The sequence below is a fragment of the Glossina fuscipes genome, unplaced genomic scaffold (genome assembly GCF_014805625.2).
Source record: "Glossina fuscipes isolate IAEA_lab_2018 unplaced genomic scaffold, Yale_Gfus_2 1, whole genome shotgun sequence".
Lineage (NCBI taxonomy): Eukaryota > Metazoa > Arthropoda > Insecta > Diptera > Glossinidae > Glossina > Glossina fuscipes.
This window is the reverse complement of record NW_023998415.1, coordinates 34,780,085-34,800,351: the sequence shown is the minus strand read 5'-3', so window position 1 is coordinate 34,800,351 and position 20,267 is coordinate 34,780,085. Positions and strand designations below refer to the sequence as shown.

The following is a 20,267-nucleotide window of genomic DNA, read 5'->3' as shown; positions in this document are numbered from 1 at the left end:
GAGTATATCCGCCTTCATGCTTCAAAGGGGGTTCTTCTTCTACTTCGTCTGAGAGAATTAACGTATAAAAATAGTGTAAATGTTACTGGCAGTGTTAGAGAAACTCACGGCACTGATAAGCATATGCTTGGGATAAAGCTGTGAATGTGTTGATCGCAATATAAATTGACTCGTTCCAAAAAAAATGAGGCCAACGATCACAGGAGAGTTGGGTTCCTGGTATTCGAATGTCTTATTTCAAAGAATTTTTACAGCATAATCGGAAGTGAGCAGCTTTAGAAAGGTCTGTGAGAGGATAAAAGCAAGAAGTTTTCGGTTAAAGGGTTTCCCATTACAGCTTAAGTCTAACTAAAGAAGAATTCTGAAGAAAGCAAATGTTTCCGAAGGAAGTAGGTATGAGGATTTAATCTCAAAAGACTTCGGAGAAGTAAGTACACACCCAACTCGAGACATCAAAGCGAGAAAGCAACTTTGTAAGCTCTAAACTGTTTAGACAATGACTTTTTGATGTTGAATAAGTTTTGAAAATACGTTACTCATTACGAAAAGGATTCTATGTAAACGTATGTCGATCAAAAGAGAACGTATGTGTTTGTTGGCTTTATTTTCTTTTCCTTCTTTCATTAAATGAATTCGAAGCGGCTTAAGTCAGCAAGTGTGTGATATATGAGGTATGGATTTCGTATTTCGGGCACTGCTAAGACTGCGCTCATCGATTCTTCAGCGTTGACTAGAAAGACATATTTTTGTTTCATGAGATTACTTGATAGGTTTTTTACAGAGTAAAAGTCAACGATCATCAACTTTCGATCATCAAAGCGGCCCGCTTTTTAATATATCGTCAGTAAGCTAGAAAGAAATATCTTTTCGCAATATTCCGCCATATTCATTAGTATTGTACATATGGACGCCTTGTTTATCGAATAATTGGTCAAGATCTTCAAAATACGTCCCAATTTCCGCAATGATCAGATTGCTTTTAGAGCAAAATCTCTTCTTTAGAGTGTGCTTTTGAGATTTGCAAGCAGATGACGGTTGTTAAAGAGCGCAGGCTCTTTAGAAAATCTGTCTAAATTTATTATTGAGTTATGAGGGTAGGCCATCTTCTTAGGATCAATATCTAAATATCGTTCTCGGAAATTTCAATACTATTTGCTAACAATTCGCGGTTCTAAGTACCTAGAGCTCGAATGCCGCACGCTTGCACGATTTCTGCGTGTGTCCTTAAGATATTAAATGCTTTGATTTCTTTTTTTTGGACAATTTTTTTCTGTTTACCTCATGGTGAGCTTAGATGACGATTCTCGCCATCTTTCCTATACTTGTGCGATCTTAAGTTCAAGATATGCCTGTGATGGTCTATTTGGCATTTCGTCATTGCGTTCTACTTATGTGTATTTTTTGTTGCACGTTGCTCAGCAAACGCGGTTTCTGATCCTTTCTGATCACATAACAAGCAGAATACTTGCAAACCTCATAATTTATATTGCTAGCTGCCTTCGATTCAATTTGAAATCAACAAATATCACCGAAATTTAGTTGATTGCAAATCGGATGTAACTACTCTGTCTACTTAGCACTACTTTGAAAGGTTAAATGAAAAGCATGACAACAGTTAAATTAATTGCATATAGATTGAGAAACACTTTTGACTTCTTGCAACAAATTTACATATATATATATATATATCAACATTTATGCAAGTGGCTTTTCTTTAAAGAAAAACTTGTTTTAAAGGTTAAAGAACTTAAAGGCTTTAACCATAAATTATCAACATTCCCGAAATGTAACTTAACGGAAAAAAGAAAAAAAAAAAACAAAGAAGAAGATAAATAAATTATTGCTTGCCAACTCTACCCATATAAAACTGTTTATACCTTTTTAAGGTAGATAACTGAATTTTATATTTGCATATGTTCAGCGTATATATGTCATGCCAGTGCATGACATTGTGTACATACATCTATATATTGATACTTACCACTGATGTTAGGGTTTGGTTCGCTACTGTTTGACTTGTTAGTTTACATAATCAATTAAGTTAATTTACGAGTTGGTGTTCGTTAGTTGTTCATAGTCGAATAACTCAAATTTGTTACCTAACCATCATCACATTCAGGTTATACTTAAACATGCACACTTACCTGAAGTTACTTACTTACATCGCTCTAAACGCAGCGCTCATTCAGTACACATGCATTTAACGCCAAAAAATGTAAAATTTTTAACCGAACTTTTATTTGCAGAGAACGAGCGTTCGTTCCTATCTTCCAATTTACGAGCCATTATGCATGCATGTCTGCTTGTATATGTGCGCTTCAAGAATATTACTTTCCCAGTTTGCCGAGCCGGGAAAAGAAAGAATGAGCGAATGAATCATGCAAATTACGAGGCGAACGTTAAAAAGCGCTCTAACTGAACAAAGGGGATCTCTTTATTTCGTAAATGCATAGATTTAAATGGGCCTACGTTTTTTTTTTTTCTATTTTTTTTATTTTTATTTTTTTTATTTTTTTGCGTTTTGTTTTTGTTGCTGGTTATTTTTTTGTTTTTTGTTTTTTTTTTTTGTTTTGAGCATAATTTATAACACATGGTAGAAATTGTGGTAGATGGTCTTGTTTCACGAATACGTACACTCGTTAGTTGGTTAGTTGGTTGGTTCGTTTGCTCGTTAGTTATTTACTTAAACGTTATAAACTCTTTTGCGCGAACATTTAAGTTCACTCACTCACTCATTCACATAGAAAGCAAACACTCATAGCTTCATGGATGCATTTTGTGTACTGCATGTTACTTAGCTAAATATAAATTTAAACATACGGTACTTTGTAACATTAACTTTGTGCGAGCAGTTCGCCTGTCATTCAACTTTACGTTTCGCTACTCTGTCTGTCTGTCTGTCTGTCTGTCTGTATAAAAAGCGATTTACAAAAATAACACGAAGATCCTTGCAATGGAAAAAACAAAAAAAGAAACGAAAGCAAATTTAGTTAATGGATTGCATTCATGTGTAAAAAAAGTCCTATATAAGAGTTTTTCAATTTTTTTTTTTTTGTAAATTTATGCAGCGAAACCCACCTAAAAAAAACGTAAGAATTAAGAGAAAACAATCTTTTTTTTTGTGCGATTTTTTTTTTTTTTGTCATGTTTACATAGCCGTTATTCTGTGGAAAAAACAAAACTAGGTTTATATTTATTGCAGAGATTGTCTAAAAAAGGCATCCTTGCCACTTGTCCTGCAACTATTCGATGTAACGTTAACTGTTATGTGTTTGTATGTGTGTATGTGTGTGTGTGTGTGTGTGTGTGAAGGGGTATTAAAATGTAATATATATGTATATATATATATTAAAAAAAAAAAGAAAGTAATAAAAAAACGCGAAATTTTTTTTTCAAAGAAGAGTAGCATAGCAAACGAAAGGGAAATAAAAGCAGAAACATTATTAGGCCAATCAACTCTCATTGAGGTCTACTTTATCATTTAATGTAATTTGCTTAATTAATTATCCCTTTCCGGGGCTTAGGTTTGCCGCCTCGATTCTAATATATGAGCGAATATAATGACGGAGACGAGCTCCAATAAATCTATGCGAATGTATTTAAGGCTATAAACTTTTCAATCTGTATGTGAGAAAGTTTTATGAAAGAGTTTACAAGCTATTGTTAATTAATTTCTTTTGGGACAATTTAAGTTTTCAAAAGTTTTATGCACAATATTATTCTTGTTAAACCACAAGTCTGTGGCTGTGTTGCTACTTCGTTCATCACGAACAAACTTTGATGTTATATTACGAGAAATTTACGCATGATACACAAGGCGATATATGCTCAGGCATTCGCCGAACTAACAAAAAAAAAAAATAAAAAATAAAAAATAAAAAAAAAATAAATGAAAAAAATCTGAGGGAGAGAAACAAGCAAAATGAAAATGCTGAATAAATGGGAAAATTAATTTTCAATTAAATTGGTATTACAAAGTTGTTTAGTTGGTTACTTGGCTTCTGTTCTTTTCTCCCTCTTTGTTTATGCATGCATGTTAGGATAATGTAATTTTTTTGCATGTATTGCTTGTTTATCTTTTGCTACGATTATCGAAAGCATTATTATTTTTCAATTAAGGAAAGTTCACATTTTAATCTTTTTTCATTTCACTTTAAAACTCCTCCATCCACTAAATATTATATAGATATTTAAAAGAAATAAAATTCAATTTCTTTCTTTCATTTTCTTTCTTGGAAATCCTTTACCAATGGCAGTAGGTTTAGTGGTGTGTGCTCAACAAAGTGAAAAAAGCACTTTGCACCTTGCTTGACAACCACTTTAATAAGCATGAATTTTTATATTTCTTACTTATTTGACAGCCATGAGATAGAAGCTTAAAAAATGTCATGATAGGAAAGCCTTTGATAAATGTTTGTTTTCGATTTAATGCATAAGTAGTAAATCCCGGTCATCTATTATTAACAAAATTCGTATAATAAATGATATTAAATAGTAGCAAGTATTGCCTTAACGACAATAGAAAGAACGGAAACAAGATTCCACATGGATAAATTCAGATGATCACCTGATTGTCGCTCGTGTGAATGCCATTGACTTAATCTTATTAAAATGAAAATACCGTTATAAACTTTACCGGTTTACTCTCTTACGCCTACAGAAATATGTTACACATATACACGTTTGTTTCTTTGTGCATACTGAAAATGCAAAAGAACTCGAGATTCGATTTGTGTGTGCAAGAGCTTAAAAAAAGCGTTTTTTTTTTTTTTTTTTTTTTTTTCTTTGAAAATCTTTGTGATTTTATACGTAATCGTATCGTAATATATGGGTAAGTTATTAAGCTTATATTGCAGTACTAAAGAGGAAATGAAATTCCTGAGAAATATAAAAAACAGCCTCTTTGTCGAAGTCATTCTTGCGCGGTAACTTTAATTGAAACAACTCTCCAGCCTATTTTGCATTTAAACAAAGAAAAAAAAGAAAGACAATCGGCTCATCTGCATGCCTACAACTAATGCATTACGTAAGAGATTTTAAAAATATTGGCAATATTTTATTAGTAAACAAGCAAAACCATAACAGTTAGTCTCGGTCCACCATTAAATACCGTGCAGCACTTCGCTTAGTACAGTTATTCATATAATGACTTTTTAAAATAAGGCGTTCTACGGGTGACGCCCAATTCGAACCATTTTCAATAGCATCCGTCCTTGGTTTAGTTAAATTAGTCGGTGTCGTTAAAATACCTCGAGAATGTGCGTTTGGAAGTGTACGTTGAACACAAGAATAGACGAAGACGAGACGGACCGACAAACATAGGTGGTTCCAATAGTAAATTGATCTAATATAAAATGAATCCATCTCAAGTCCTTCTCGATGCTACGTATATATCCACGCTTACCTACTGTATCCTCATATCACGAATCGTGTAGAGTATATTTTAAAGAAATTGTAAAAAACTGAAAGGTCATGTTTCGAAAAATATTATGAGAGATATGTCTCTCTTTGGTTTTATTTTTATTTTTTCTTTTTGATTATTAGCTTGCAATCTCATCCTCATCCTAGCCCCCGGGCGATGTAAAAGTCTTCTTTCACATCCACATATACTTCGTCATGTTTTTTCCTCGCAAATTTTATTCTCGACAGTGGCTCTTTTGTTGCATCTGCGGCAGCCAGGATCGCACGTTCGAAACGTCAAAGAAAACGCCAAGAAAATGAGCCAAATTCATAATTCATATCACAAACTTTATTACAAACTTTGAATCTCTTGCCAGAAAAATTTGATACATTGGGAATCGCTCTTAGCCATCGCATGTTCGGTGAGTAAATGCATTCTATTAGACATAAACGCTTTCTAAATACATCTCTTATCGTTTAAGAGAGACAGTAGTAGGAATTAAGTAAATAAGATGATGGATGATGATAACTTGCCACAAGTGGGCTTTTTGGAGCGTTTCGGAAAAATGGCTGAAATTTCATATTAAAAATTTTACACAAGAGCCCTATTTTTTGCGAGCTATTCGGGAAATCTCGAAGTATCTCTCCAATCCATAAAAAAAAAAAAAATTTACGAAACACTTACACCGATGTCCGCCTTTAAGCATTTTTAATGTATTTATCCATGACTAAGTGACTAAGTGACAAAGGCACAGGCAAAAGCAAAGGTTTCTTAATGCAGATAGATGTTCCTAACGTACGCTATATCTGTTAAGATACGTTACGTCAATTTCAATGATGAATAAAAACGACATGGAATAATAAGAAGAAGAAATAAATATGACATGCAATAAGAAGAGCAAGATGATGAATGCTAAGTTAGCCCATAGCTGTGACACCAACCTATGAGGGCGGAAAGAGCAATTAAACGATCTACTGAGTCTCCAGTTGTTGCATAAACTTATCTTGAGAACAAACCAATTAATCTGAGATGAAAGTGTGAAGCGCGAATGGCTTGCCCGTATCCGTAACACTAATCAGGCAACGTTAGAGAAAAGAGTTCCGCAACATATGTAATTTCTCAATTTAAAGCTTTCAAGGACTAAATTAAGCCGTTTCAAATGTTCCATATGTATGTCGAATTTACATGAAAACACTGCTCCTCTTCTTGTCGACCCTCGCCACACGATTCTTCCAACATAAACAACATCGGCAAACAATGTGATTTAACCCTTCTTATGAATATGTACGCTTCGAAACTAATGTACGATCTTACGATTACATATACCTGGTGTACAACTGTGCTTACCACGACCTATAAGCGCTTTAACACTTCACTTTGCTAGTGCGCGAAAATGTAACTACATGTCATCCTTGATATTTCATATCTTACTTAATTTACTTACTTACTTAATATACTTAATGTGTCTTATGACAAATAATCAGGTTTATTTGAAGCTTAATACGTAGTCTTTCAATTATTGGTTATTAATACTGTAATAAACGTGACATAATATCACATAAACGGAGATTTCAACCAATGAATGTATGTGCATCACATCAAGCAATAACTTTCTGGCCTGACACACATATGACAACAGACGACGTTGGCAGATCCACATAATTGCTGGATGGTATCAGCCTTCAAACAATACGTGTCAAAATCTTATGGCATTTACAAGTTACAGTTGCTGCAGTGAGTTTGCACTTGTAATTTTCAAAGCACTGAAAACATCTGGATTACATATCCCACATCTCCCCAATTTTTGCCTTCATTTTGCAAATGTATTCGCAACATATATAAATAGAAATATGGCAAATAATTTGTCCCTGCTATCGATGTGAAGTACAACTTGTTTCCCGAAATTCATGCCAGAAGTAGTTTTGATCGACAACGCATAACTTCATAATGAAAAATTTCAAATTTTTTATTGATTCATAATGCATCTAAATAGCATATGGTAAATGGTAAATCGTCAGAACGCTTTGGCTAGCAAAGAAAGGTTGATAATGTGCGCGGTCAGGAAGCTTCAGGTTTTGAATCCAGTGAAATGTCCAATCCCTGATCACGTTGTCGCATTGATGTCCCTGGACTCTCATTTAAATGATTTTTGCCAATGAATTGTCGACGTGTTTACGATCGCTAGTTGATCAAGTCTACAAGATTAAAATCTTTCGGGAATATTCTAGGACACCCTATGTTAAGTTAGATTTATGAGCCGGTTAGTTGTATATAATTAGTTTGTGCGGATGCATGTAATACGCAGAAGCGCTTAAGGCAGACCAGACCCACTTTCATTATATCGATCAATTCAGAAAATGCTTCTGCAATGGTTCTAAGTCGGTGTGTCCGTCTAATATGTGTTCATGTAAATTTATGTTGAAATGGAGAAAATTGCAATTTTCAAAATTTTTTGACAAAAGTAACCAACTCATAGTATTTCGGTATACTGAATTGGTATGAAAATTTTTGGACCGGCTGTGGCAAGTTTTTAAACCCCTTCCCATGTAACGAAAATTGATGTTGATAGGGCAAAAAGATCTAATTTTCTTCATCTTGCTTCATGATGAAGATCAAAAATTTAAGGTATAGCAATTAATTATACCAAATTTGGACCATCTTGGTCTATTTCTTGGATGGCATCCTACATATATATTTCCCTGAAAATTGATACTTTTTAGGTTAGAACAGTCTAAATATTAATTAAATTTATATATAAATTTAACCAATAATAGAAATTTAGATTAAAAAAAATTCACTGTAACAAATTTGGACCACCTACGCCTATTTCTAGATCCTTTCCCATATAAGCATTTCAAAAATAAGAATTGTGTTAGACAATCTGGTATAGGCTGATTAGCAGTCGGCCTAGCCTGACTAAAATGTTTTCACTTGTTTTACTTATAGCTGTTGATTATTTTTCCCTCCGAAGAGCCATATGAAGTTCACGGTATTAATCGCAGAATAGAGTGAAACTCGAGAGAATAGTCAGTCACACAACCGCTCGAGGATTCAAACTAAAGTGAAAACAAGTAAAAAGTAATGTTGCAACTTAAGCTCCTTCAAAAAATGTTTATTGTCTTAAATTTATGTCAAAATTGATTAATTTCCTACAGGTTGCTACATTTGAAAGCTCAAGGTTTTTTCATCAAATTGTATCAGTGGCATATGTTGTCTTGCTTGGCATCTCTTTTCTGTTGCTTGGTATCCCCTCAGGCCGTAATTTTGCACTTACAACAAAATATCAATTGATTTCTGAGGATATAACTCAAAATAATCGTCGGAAGATAAGGTATTGACTCGGATTATTTCTATTCGCTCGTAAGCAGGGCAACATGTACCCATCGAATTATCCAGTGCACTAAAATAACTTGTGACATAAGTTTGTGGCAAATCATTTAAAACTTTGCCAAATCAATAGTCGATTTTTCATATCATATTTGATTATTAGCGGGGAATTTTAAAGCCAACGACAAGTGAAAAAAAAGGAAACAAAGATGATATAATATAACCTATCGACAGTTCTTCGACGGTCTTGTCATCTAATCAAAGGGCGATGAATCGACGGAGAAATTCAATGGAATTAAAAATAAAAATTTCTTTTTCGGTTAGTCTGCAGAAAAAAAAAAGATGTTATTACACACTATTTGAGTTGACTTCAATGCAATAAATGATCAAGTGAGAAGAATTAATTGAACTAAAGAAACGAGAAGGAAAATCATGAAAAGGGCTGCCTCTTTTATCTCCTCCCGGAGGATGCAATATTTCATTTTCTATACACATTACATGTATTATGTTGGTCCGGATAAAGCACATAAGGACAATTATTTGCTCCCTTTTTGCCTGCCTGTATGTGTACCTGTATTAAATGTAACCAATGCTTGGCATAATCGCAGTAATCGCATTACGTGTGTCAAAGAGTAATTTAACCGTTAAGAGCGAAGCTACAGTAGTTATTACGGAGAGTAAATACATGTGGTTTTTCGTCAGCGTTCTTATATATATCTATATATATATATAGATATATATATGTAACCGTTGGTATGTTAGTTAGTCAAGTACTTGCGTTTAAGTGTTTATATATACCCAATAAAATTTGCACTGATTTGTTTTTCAAGTTCAAATCATAGGTTAGTGTAGTTCACTTTAAGCATTCGCAAATACCGCTAGATTCATTGAAAATAATTGCACTCATTTCATCGCATGAGGCTAAAATTTTAATACTAAGTGATAATTGAATTGCTTTAGATTCATTGATATGCAATAACATGTAAGACCTGAGGTTTCATGTTAATATTAATTAATAATTTGGTGTTCATTGACATAAAATGAAAAAATAAATAAATAAATAAATAATTAAAAAAATTGAAAAACATATTCATACACAGAAAAAAAAAACACATACACACACACACACACACATCGAGAGAGAAAGAGAAAGAGAGAGAGAGAGAGAGAGAGAGAGAGTGAGACATCCGCCATTATGCATATGTACGTGTAAGGGGAGGAACACCATTTTTTAAACGAATGCGAACGTTATGAAATGAATTAAATTTACGACGGCCCTGAAGACCTTCATTCACATGACATTCATTAATTTATGCCTGTCTCTTAGTAAATTAAAGTAAATTGCGTGATGGATAGGAAACGGTAATTACACCTTTATATCAATGTTACAATTACGTGTATACGTGCGTTCATTTATATAAAAATTAATTATTGTTGGTATTCTTAAAGTCAATGAATGAATGAATGAATGAATGAATGAATGAATGAATGACGGAAAAACGTACACATTTTCCAAATATTAATGCTTACGTATCGGAGAAAGTTACACATATGCGGGACAAATAAAACGTAAATAAGAAATTTAGGTTTGCTTAAGAGCGAATTTCGGATATTCGGATGTAAACTTTTAACCTAAACAAGCATAGGATAGGTACCGGTAAAGTTGTATGCCACAATTGTGGGCATATACCAATTGTTTGAGACAAATTGTTGCGCCCCAACATCTCAAATTGATATCTGTTCTCAGCTATACGATTTTGACCGAAATAGTTAGTATACATATATACATATATATATATATTTTGTTAGAAAATCTTCTAATCAATGCCTGTTTATAAACAACTATATTCTAACTTAAACACAAAATATATGCAATAAGAGTTATTTTTTGTTTTCGATATCAAATAATCGTGATCGTGAAAATTGGAATAGCAGACGACACGAATAGCTGCATATGACAAAGTTGACATAAACTTTTTACGCTATATAGAGTAATTTTATAATGCATATCGTTTGGGTATTGCAAACGTAATAACAAAATTAATATAACCGCAACGAGATCTGTACACTTGGCCAGTACATAAGCACTTAACTGAAGTGCGCTATAGATAAAAAGAAATCAGTTGAAAGCATTTGACCATTAACCATGAAAAAATTGAATGCCAGCTTAATTTATTGGAATAATAGAATCACTGACTAAACGAGAGACGAGTGTTGACGAGCTGCCGCCTGCCAACATGAAATGCCAGCATTTCTAAAGGCACAGATTTTTCCTATTCAGCGCAAAACTCTTTTCAATGCAATTATGAAAGAAAAGAAAAAGTGCAAAAAAGAGAGGAAAAAAAAAAAAAGAAAAAATATAATAAAAAAAAAAGAAGAACATCTCTATTAGGAAGTAAACTATAAATACAATATAAAAATTTTGCATTTCCAATAATTTTGCTTCGATTTCATAGAAAAGTTTTTCAAAATGCAAAACCATCTTCCCATCATTGAGTAGTCGATGATGAGATTTAAAGGATAAAAAGGAAAAATTATGCCAGTTACTCTGGCTCAGTCTTTATATGCGTAGAGAATAAAGCACATTCATTTTCAGGATTGGCTATATGGAACGGTAAAGGAAATGGAAAATAAATAAAGTTATATATAATAAATGAAAATGAACAGAAAAATCAAAGAAAAAACAAAAAATACGAATAAATAAATAAATCAATAAAGTAGAAAAATAAATATCTGCGGCTTTAAGAAAGGCATACATACTTGATGAAAACAACCAAAAATGACTAAACGGCAAGCATTAGAAAACGGGTGAAGCGCATTCGTACGCGTAGACCGATTACATAAGAACATAAGGAAAAGCTCAACATTTTATGGATTCAAATGAAGTCATTTAAAGCCAAGTATTCTGACACAATTGATTGATCAAATTTTTGAAACTACTTTCAATCACTGTAGTTGTCAAAAAAAAAAGTTCGCTTCGAATCGATCAAGGACTTGAAATAATTTTTTCATACAAGTTGTATGAAAAATCGCGTATTGCAACGCCGCTAACAGTAAAAAAACGGAGCTTAACAATGATCTACCCGGGCATCTGTGTTTTCGTAGTTGACGTTGTAAAGTGTGAATGCTCGCATCAACCAAAGTACTGGCTAAAGTGAACGTCCAGGATGCGATGTAACAATTTGATGAGACGCGCAATCAATTTCGCACAAGCGTATCACCGAACGCGATGATTTACCTGGCAAAAACCTGGCAATTGCCGATAAGATGTGAGTCTATAATGAATCGCTACAGTCTCGAAACTGAGATTCAGAATGTCAACTTCTCATTCTCAATTAACCCGAACGTATCGAACGTACTCAAATGCAATTGAGAAAGATGATGAGTATTGTGTTCTTGAGTGTCGAGTCGATTAATGTAGATTTAAAGACAACAACAAAATAAATTCGGGAAAATAAAACCGTGTAATCCTTTTACACGCGCTTCTCATTCAATTTATGAAAAAATATTTATTTGAAATGAATATGCTTTCGTAATAATATCACCTGGCAAGCTATACCCGATGCGGACAGAGGAAATTTAAATTTGGTGGATTTTACTTTTGAAAGGCGAAAAAGAAATCAAGTTAATATAAGAGTTAAGTATAGAAAATATTATAAGATCCGGTATATATATATATGACTTACGGTGTTTGTATTTATTCTCTCTTTAGTCAATTTTGAAAGGATTTTTTCTAACCGTCGATGCCTTATCATCGATTTTGAAGGTGACCTAACACAAGAATATACGCTTTTAAAAAAAACCAGGCTACACGGTGAATCGCCTGTCGGACAAGGTGATAGATTAGATGGTTCCATGATTTAACACTTTTGCGATACTTCTTGTCCAACCGCTTGAAGGCGTTATTCTATGCGATGTATCTGCGATTTTGGTAAAAATAGTCGAAGCTTAACAAAAACAAATTACTCGATAATTAAATGCATTGCAAAGAGAGCTCTGATCAGCACATTAATCATATTGTATTTAAACCTCAAATGCACCGAATATAATAGAAAAAAAAAGAAAGAAGAAAATCTCTCTTCTTCTTTTCTTCTTGATCAGTTCTTTTTCGTCAGTTAATTTGCTTTTTATACCCACTACTGTGAAATGAGGAAAGGAAGCTTCAGAGACACTCTAAAGTAGCTATATATGTATTTTTAATCGGCGTGAAATTCTGAGTTGATTCACCCATGTCTGTCCATCAGTGCGTCTGTGTGGTACTGTTGTGGTGTTGTTGGCACCCTCCTGGTCGCAAAAATGAAGATATCAACTTCAAACTTGGTAGAAGCATTGAAAGTTTTCACACGCCCTTGCCATTGAAAATGGGTCAAATCGGTCGGCGAAGAAGCACATAGGAGAGCGTAAATTGAACGCAACTCCATTCTTTTTTAACAAAAATGTTTTCGATTTTTTTTTGTTATTCGGAAAATATTAAAGTTAGATGGCTCCAATTTTCCAGGTTTACTTAATGAAGCACTCTTTTCGTTCGGTCCAAAAACGTAAACAATCGACCACGCCCACACAAAGTTACAAGTGATTAAATTTTCTGCTTTTCACTTTTTTTAGGTTTAACGGTTATTCGTCGTAAGTTAACCAAACCAGAATGTTTAAAACTATGTTGTCCACTCCTCAAATGACGATATATTATCTGCCTAAAAATGGGTTTATTCGAAAATCAATATGATAGACACCGCGATTAGTTTTTTCTTAATTAATAGCAACGATATGGATATCAAATAAAAGCAAGTGTTGAAGAGTAGAAGGCGAAAAGCGTAGTGGTGGGTATACGAGATTCGGCCTCCGCCGGATATAGCTTTCTTATTTGCTTCTGTTCAAAAACTCTGTACTGGAGAACAATCAAGTTTAACTTTAGTGTGCTCGTAAGTTGATCAGTTCCTGTAATGCAATCTTTGACATCATTGCTCTCATCTTGGAATATCGTTTAAATATAGACTTTAATTTCAAATTTTTCCTCTCTTTATACCCGTTGCATCGAGCCGACAAACCCTCTATGTCGATCGCTATATACATTCAATTAGTAAAAGCTGGTAAATTGTACACGTGGATCTTTCTTATTTTATTGCTTTCGGGAACGTTACATTATATGGCTTGTGACCTCACCTTTGCTCTTTTATTGCGCTGTATTTTGTGCTCGATTGGCGGATGTTTAGAATGAGTATTACTGATAGGCACGCGATATTATAGATGTTCGCAATTAGATAATACGTTATACTTGTAGTAGTATTCTATAGTAGTATAGATTAAATATATATTTTATATTAATTGAAGAGAAGAAGAGATATTAGATGACTCGATCTACCTCTGGTTGAATATGATTATGTCGTTTTCGAACAAGAAGTGAATAGAAGCCCAATGCCGTATGCCCAGAGAGAATTGAATTTGCATAAAAACCTTACCACATATTTCTGGCTAGAATCCGCGTTTGAAGTTCTACTAACGAGAAAAGCATGTGATTGCTTTGTTTTTTTTTTTATTTTCTTTAAACTAATAGAGAAGCGTTAAATGCGGCAAAATTTTAAAAGACGAATAACGGCATTTGTGACTCGAGTCCTACTGTATGTAGACTTTTGAAATATAAATCTTTTTTCCCTAAACAACAAAATGTATGTACATTAATAAAATGAAATGTTTCTCCACGTCGTGACGTGGTGTGTTTCAAAATGAGAAATAATTACATTTCGAACGTGGTACTGTTAAGATCTAGAGCATCTATCAAGATGTTAACAACATGCTCGGTATATGTTTTCATATTTGATTTTTTTTATTGTAATTCGTATATTTGAATTTTCGCTTGAGTGACTTGATAATTGCGCAAAACTGTATTGTTGACCCCAATTATAGTTATGTAGAGTATTTTTGCTTTTGTGTTTTTTCGTTTTTACGATGTCTGCTCAAATGGTTTTCCGTTTCCCTCTTTGTTGTCGAGTTTGATGAATAATCAATAAGTAGAAGTTCAGAAGGCGACCAAAATTAAATTTTGCGGCTTACTCTCTGGTGATTGAATGCGAAGCTTGTTGCGGTTAGAACACTAATGAAATCAGGTCACAGCCCACTTTATTATAAATGCTCCATTAAGATAGCGGTTTTTGCGTGGGCTTAAGCAAAGAACAGAAACTAAATTAAAATATAACTTTTGCAACAACAAAGAAATAACTTGTACAACAATTGTACAATTGCACTTTTTTGTTTCATTTTCACTTCAATGCTTAAAACACACAAAGCCGTGCATGCACTCACAAAGAAAAAAAACCAAAAATATGAAAAAAACTTTTTTTTTGAATATCCTCTGATTGAATTTCAAATTATTTTCCATTATTGTATAATTTAACACAAACATGGAACGAGAAGAAGAGGGAAAAAACAAAAATAAAAAAAAAAAAAAAAGGAAAAGGAAAAAAAGCTCGTCAGCCTTTTAGTTAACATTTTTTTCCTATACCGTTTGCCGTACACATATGTTTACACATATACATATGTGCGTATAGCACATGTATAGGTATAATATTTTGTTGTCATATCTTTTATGTTTCTATGACAAAAAATACATACATATATATGTATAACAAGAGAATAGTGTACACTAATACCCAGATATGATCGAATTATTGATATTAAAATAAGCTTTTTGTATTATTTAAAAAAAAAAAAAAAAAAAAAAAAAAAAAAAAAATGTTTTTAAGGTTTGTTGCCTCAGCTGTTTGCGATGTTTATGATCAATACACTTTATAGCATATTCCCATTATAATGGCGAGAAAGGTAATGAAAAACGCCATAAGGCTTATTACTCAAGAATTATACAGTGTTTCGTTTTTTTCATTAATTTTCATTTAATTGAATATAAGAGAGAATGACGAGTGAAATTAAGTTAAACTTACATTCGTGTTATTGATTGAAAACTAGCAAAAAAAAAAATAAATAAATAAATAAAAAAAAGAAAGAAAACATAAAGAAAATAAATAAATGTATGATGAACGTATCCAGCAGATGCTTACCCCTGTTACGGGAACACCAGCAAGAGCAAAAAGAGGTAATAAACGAAAGCGTTTTGTAAGTGCGGCCGGAGAATAGTGCTATAAAAAGATATTGATCACATAACATGCATATATATATTAGCTTGGGGAAAAATAAATCCATTATTTTTTCAGTAGATGGCTGCGCTGATAGATTTCAAAAGAAGCTCGATGTTTGGGTGCCACACCAATTAACAGAAAAAAACATGATGGATCGAATTTCCATCTGCGAAGCCTTGGCCAAACGGAATGAGATAGACTCATTTCTTAAACGGATGGTGACTGGAGATGAGAAATGGATCACATACGATAAACCTGTGCGAAAACGATCGTGGTCAAAAAGCGGTGAAGCACCTCAAACGGCCAGGAAGGTTTTGCTATGCATTTGGTGGGACTGGAGGGGGATTATTTATTATGAGTTGCTTCCATATGGCCAAACGCTAAATTCTGATCTCTACTGTCAACAACTGGACCGTTTGAAGATAGCGATTGATCAGAAACGGCCAGAATTGGCCAACAGGAGAGGTGTCGTGCTCCACCAGGACAATGCTAGGCCACACACATCTACAGTGACTCCCCAGAAACTTCGGGAGCTTGGTTGGGAAGTTTTAATGCATCCGCCATACAGTCCGGACTTAGCACCAAGCGATTATCATCTTTTTCTTGCATTGCAAAATTTCTTTAATGGAAAAAAATTGGCAACAAATCATACAACAAAACGGTGCATATTTGACCCAAATCGGACAATCCGAAGCATGTTAAATAAAGTTCTGAAGTTCATATAAAAATAATGGATTTCTTTTTCCCCAAACTAATATATATATATATATATATGCTTGCATGCGAGTGCATGCATGTGCATGCGTGCATGTTGTGTATGCGTATTCCGTGTAAATGATATACGAAGCTTGAAGAAGATGAAAAATTATGTTTTAATTTTGTTTTCTTTCTATCTTCTGCTCTTTTCGTATCACGCACGCATCTGAAATTTATTGTTACTCCTCCGTCCACTATGGAATCCCTTTGATAAAATATTGCTAATGACAGTGTTACAATTCTTGTAATTCACATGCCTGTTAAATATTATTTGTTTTAGTGATTGTTGTTATTGTTATTATTATTATTATTGTTATTGTTATCGTTGTTATTGCTGCAATCGTTGTTTGGCAATTTGAATAACAAATTTAAACAATTTGTCAATTAATTAATTTATATTGTCAGTGTATGGTTATAATTTATATATATATATATTATGTATATTATGCAAGCGTATATATAATACCTCTTCCCATATCTCATTACATATCTCTCATTCACTCATTCTCTCTTCCACTGTTGTCTTCGGCTTACTGAATGCCCAGAAAGCGCATGAGAAATTCTTTGCTTTACATTTGAATGAAATAACTATTTGCGTATGCGTGTGAATATGTGCTCTTAAAACATTTATGATTTATGTAATGAATGCATGTATTATTCGTATGTATTCTTCAAACATTCATGATTTATGTAAGTGTGTGCATCATAAATTGCATAATTAATTATGTAGAACTATACAGAATTATAATAAGAAGTAATTTTTGTATCTATACCATGTACTGATGCATAAATGCATTTTACATACGTATATTTATATATATACGTATATATATATATATATATATGTATGTTGCGATTGTAATTGCGCTGATTATTTTATAGGTATTTCTTTTCACTGCAACCGAGTGCACCATACACTCACACTCGCATACACTCGCATAGATATATTGAAACAACTACCACTCGTTGGTTTAATCACTATTTTCATTTAACATGATTTGAAAGGAAAAATGTAATTAAAAAAACTTATTATTATTATGTCTTTAAAAATTGGATACAAGCAATTATTCCGCTTGCTCGGCAATGCTCTGCGTAATGCAACCATAACGAACAGAGTGTTTATGCTTTTAATCCTCAACTCTGTCTACCTTTACATTTGTTGTTGTGCGTCCTTCTGCCTATCCGGCTTTCTATTTGTCTGTGTAGCGGCTGATTGTCCACTCGTTTGTTTATCTATGTCACTATACCGGTGCATATCTGTATAACTCTTCGGTAGAACACAATGTCCGCGAGATGTGAGATCGTAACAAATGTTTCCAAGTTCTAAAACCCGTACACGCACTAAGACGTCTACAGACAAAGCATTTGCTTGAACCGATTTAAGCGAATTTAAAGCCCGATCTGAGTATATTACAATCAACATTTTCCGATTATATTTAGTGCGGAGCTGTTGAGCACACGCTTTTGAGTTGTTTGAACACTTTATACCAGCTAGATATGTTCACGTTTTATGATGTTGCAACAATTGTGCATAGAAAATTTCGTTCGATATTTTGAACCACTTCTATGTATATAATATTATAAAATATATACTAATCATTTACATATTTACATGTATAACGAATGCATGCATTGATCGTCTATTATATCGCACATATCATACAAATATTAAATACACACTTCAATAACTTTTCATTATCTAAATAGGAGGCCAATGGTATGTGCACCGCCTTTTATATATATGTATATATATATTAATATTGTAATATTACATATTTGTATGTATTGTATATTTATATATATGTAGATGAAACTCATACACAGGATCTCAAAATGTTCATTAATAAAATTTCCATATATATGAAAAATGAAAATCAATTTTATCTGACCAAGCCCGGCGGTTTACAATTATAAACAATTTATATACAAGGCGGGGCACATAACCTGGTTTTCTCTTTTTGTAATGAAAAATTATTTACATGGTATGATGGTATGATATGCTTGTGTAATATGTATGATGCAATAAAGGCTCAACATATTGACTATTCATTCTTTCTGTCAACCATGTGTTGTCCACAAGCTGATAGCAGGCATCAGATTATTTGCTTCAACCCACAACACGTTAGAGATTATACTTTAACTTACAGAAGGACTTAAAACATAAAGTAATTTTTTATTCTTCCGATCGATTTAAAATCATTGCTTAAACTGATTTAAATTTTTCCAGTCATCCGTCCGCCTGATGTGTGACCATATATTTTTGCATCCACCTTATATATCGGTGTTTCTGAGATCATTTGACGAAATTTGACTTATTGACGAGTTTTGTGTCATGGACCGACCGAATTGAAAATGTCCCTAATATGATGCGGCACTTGAAAACTAAATTTATCATTTTTATGAAAAGCTACCGAGTGATAGCATTTCGATGTTCACAATTGTTATGCAAAATGTGTGTGACCGCAAACTTTAAAATTGTTCTGCTATCTAAGTGTCTTCACGAAAAGTACGCTCTTATATCACGAAAAGGTCTATCGTTTAATACCATAAGGGATTTCGATGAGAAGTAAGTCCTTAGATGTTGGACCAAAGTCTAACTTTTCGCGCTTTTTCACGAAATTAATGAGTATATACGCCTTTAAAGGCGTAAAGGTTTTGACAAGAATTTTAATTTTGCTAGATTTGGGCTACAACAGCTAATGTTTTGCAGTGTAAGGGTATGTAGGGCAGGTATACGTTCACATGGAAACAGGTCGTCACCATTGGTATTTTATCATGAAAATATATGAAGGATTATATTAAGTGAAATGGTGTGTAGTATTTAATAGTACGTCATATCCGGTTGCAATGTTTTTATTTCTTTCGTAAAAGAATTAGTTGACCAATGACAGCAAATATGTCTCATGAGCTGCACTTTGCTTAATCCGCTGGTTAATCAGCGCCCTTTGTTATATTTACATAACATCATTTCTTTGTATTCGTGAAATTGAAAACTTTTTCTCTTTTACGCTATTCTCTCTTACATCGGCTAAATTTAAATTTAAAGAGAAAGAGAGAGAGAGAGAGAGGGAGAGAGAGAGAGAAGGAGATAATTACTAAATAAGTAATCAGGATAATCTTCCTAGCAACGAAAAGAACTCTGGCGGGCTCCTTTACCTTTTAACTGTTATGAGAAGTGTGAGAAGGTAGTATTTCCATTATCATGCCCACGGTAGGATTTGCAATGCGCATATATACATTTGTGATACCGTCGGTGTTTTTTTTTTTCTTTGCTCTGTGAGGTGAAGGTAGAGAAACTTCAAAAGATACTGCCGGATCTTAATAGCAGCATGCACGATTCGCCATCCCTGACGCATACGTACCCCACACACACTTCGTCTACCACTCTCCCCCGCGGGACCCCGTTAGGTATTACTTCGCGGGAGCTGGTTGTCGCTAGAACGCTTCTGATGGTGGGACCTCAGTGGAATACACTAACGGCTTCCACTCCCTCTGCTCTCCACTCGTTGTCTCTCCAATCGCCGTAACTCCACGAGAGTATTGCTAGCGAAAGCGTCTACGGCTTTACGTGGGTGTATGTATGTATGTGTGTGTGTATGTGTGTGTGTATGTGTGTGTGTGTGTGTGTGTGTGTGTGTGTGTGTGTGTGTGTGTGT

The 20,267-nt window shown here is 33.7% G+C and overlaps 1 protein-coding gene across 7 annotated transcripts in view; it reads right to left on the bottom strand.

The window, feature by feature from the left end:
- LOC119632087 overlaps positions 1 to 20,267 on the bottom strand; it is a 166,751-nt gene that overhangs the window by 115,199 nt on the left and 31,285 nt on the right. Inside the window, exon 1 of one of the 7 annotated variants that reach the window (XM_038024804.1) lies at positions 2,163 to 2,488. The exons of the other annotated variants lie outside the window; for them this stretch is intronic. The gene's annotated coding sequence lies outside the window, so the exon portion shown is untranslated. Of the gene's footprint in view, positions 1 to 2,162; positions 2,489 to 20,267 lie in introns of those variants that run through there. 7 annotated transcript variants of the gene reach the window in all.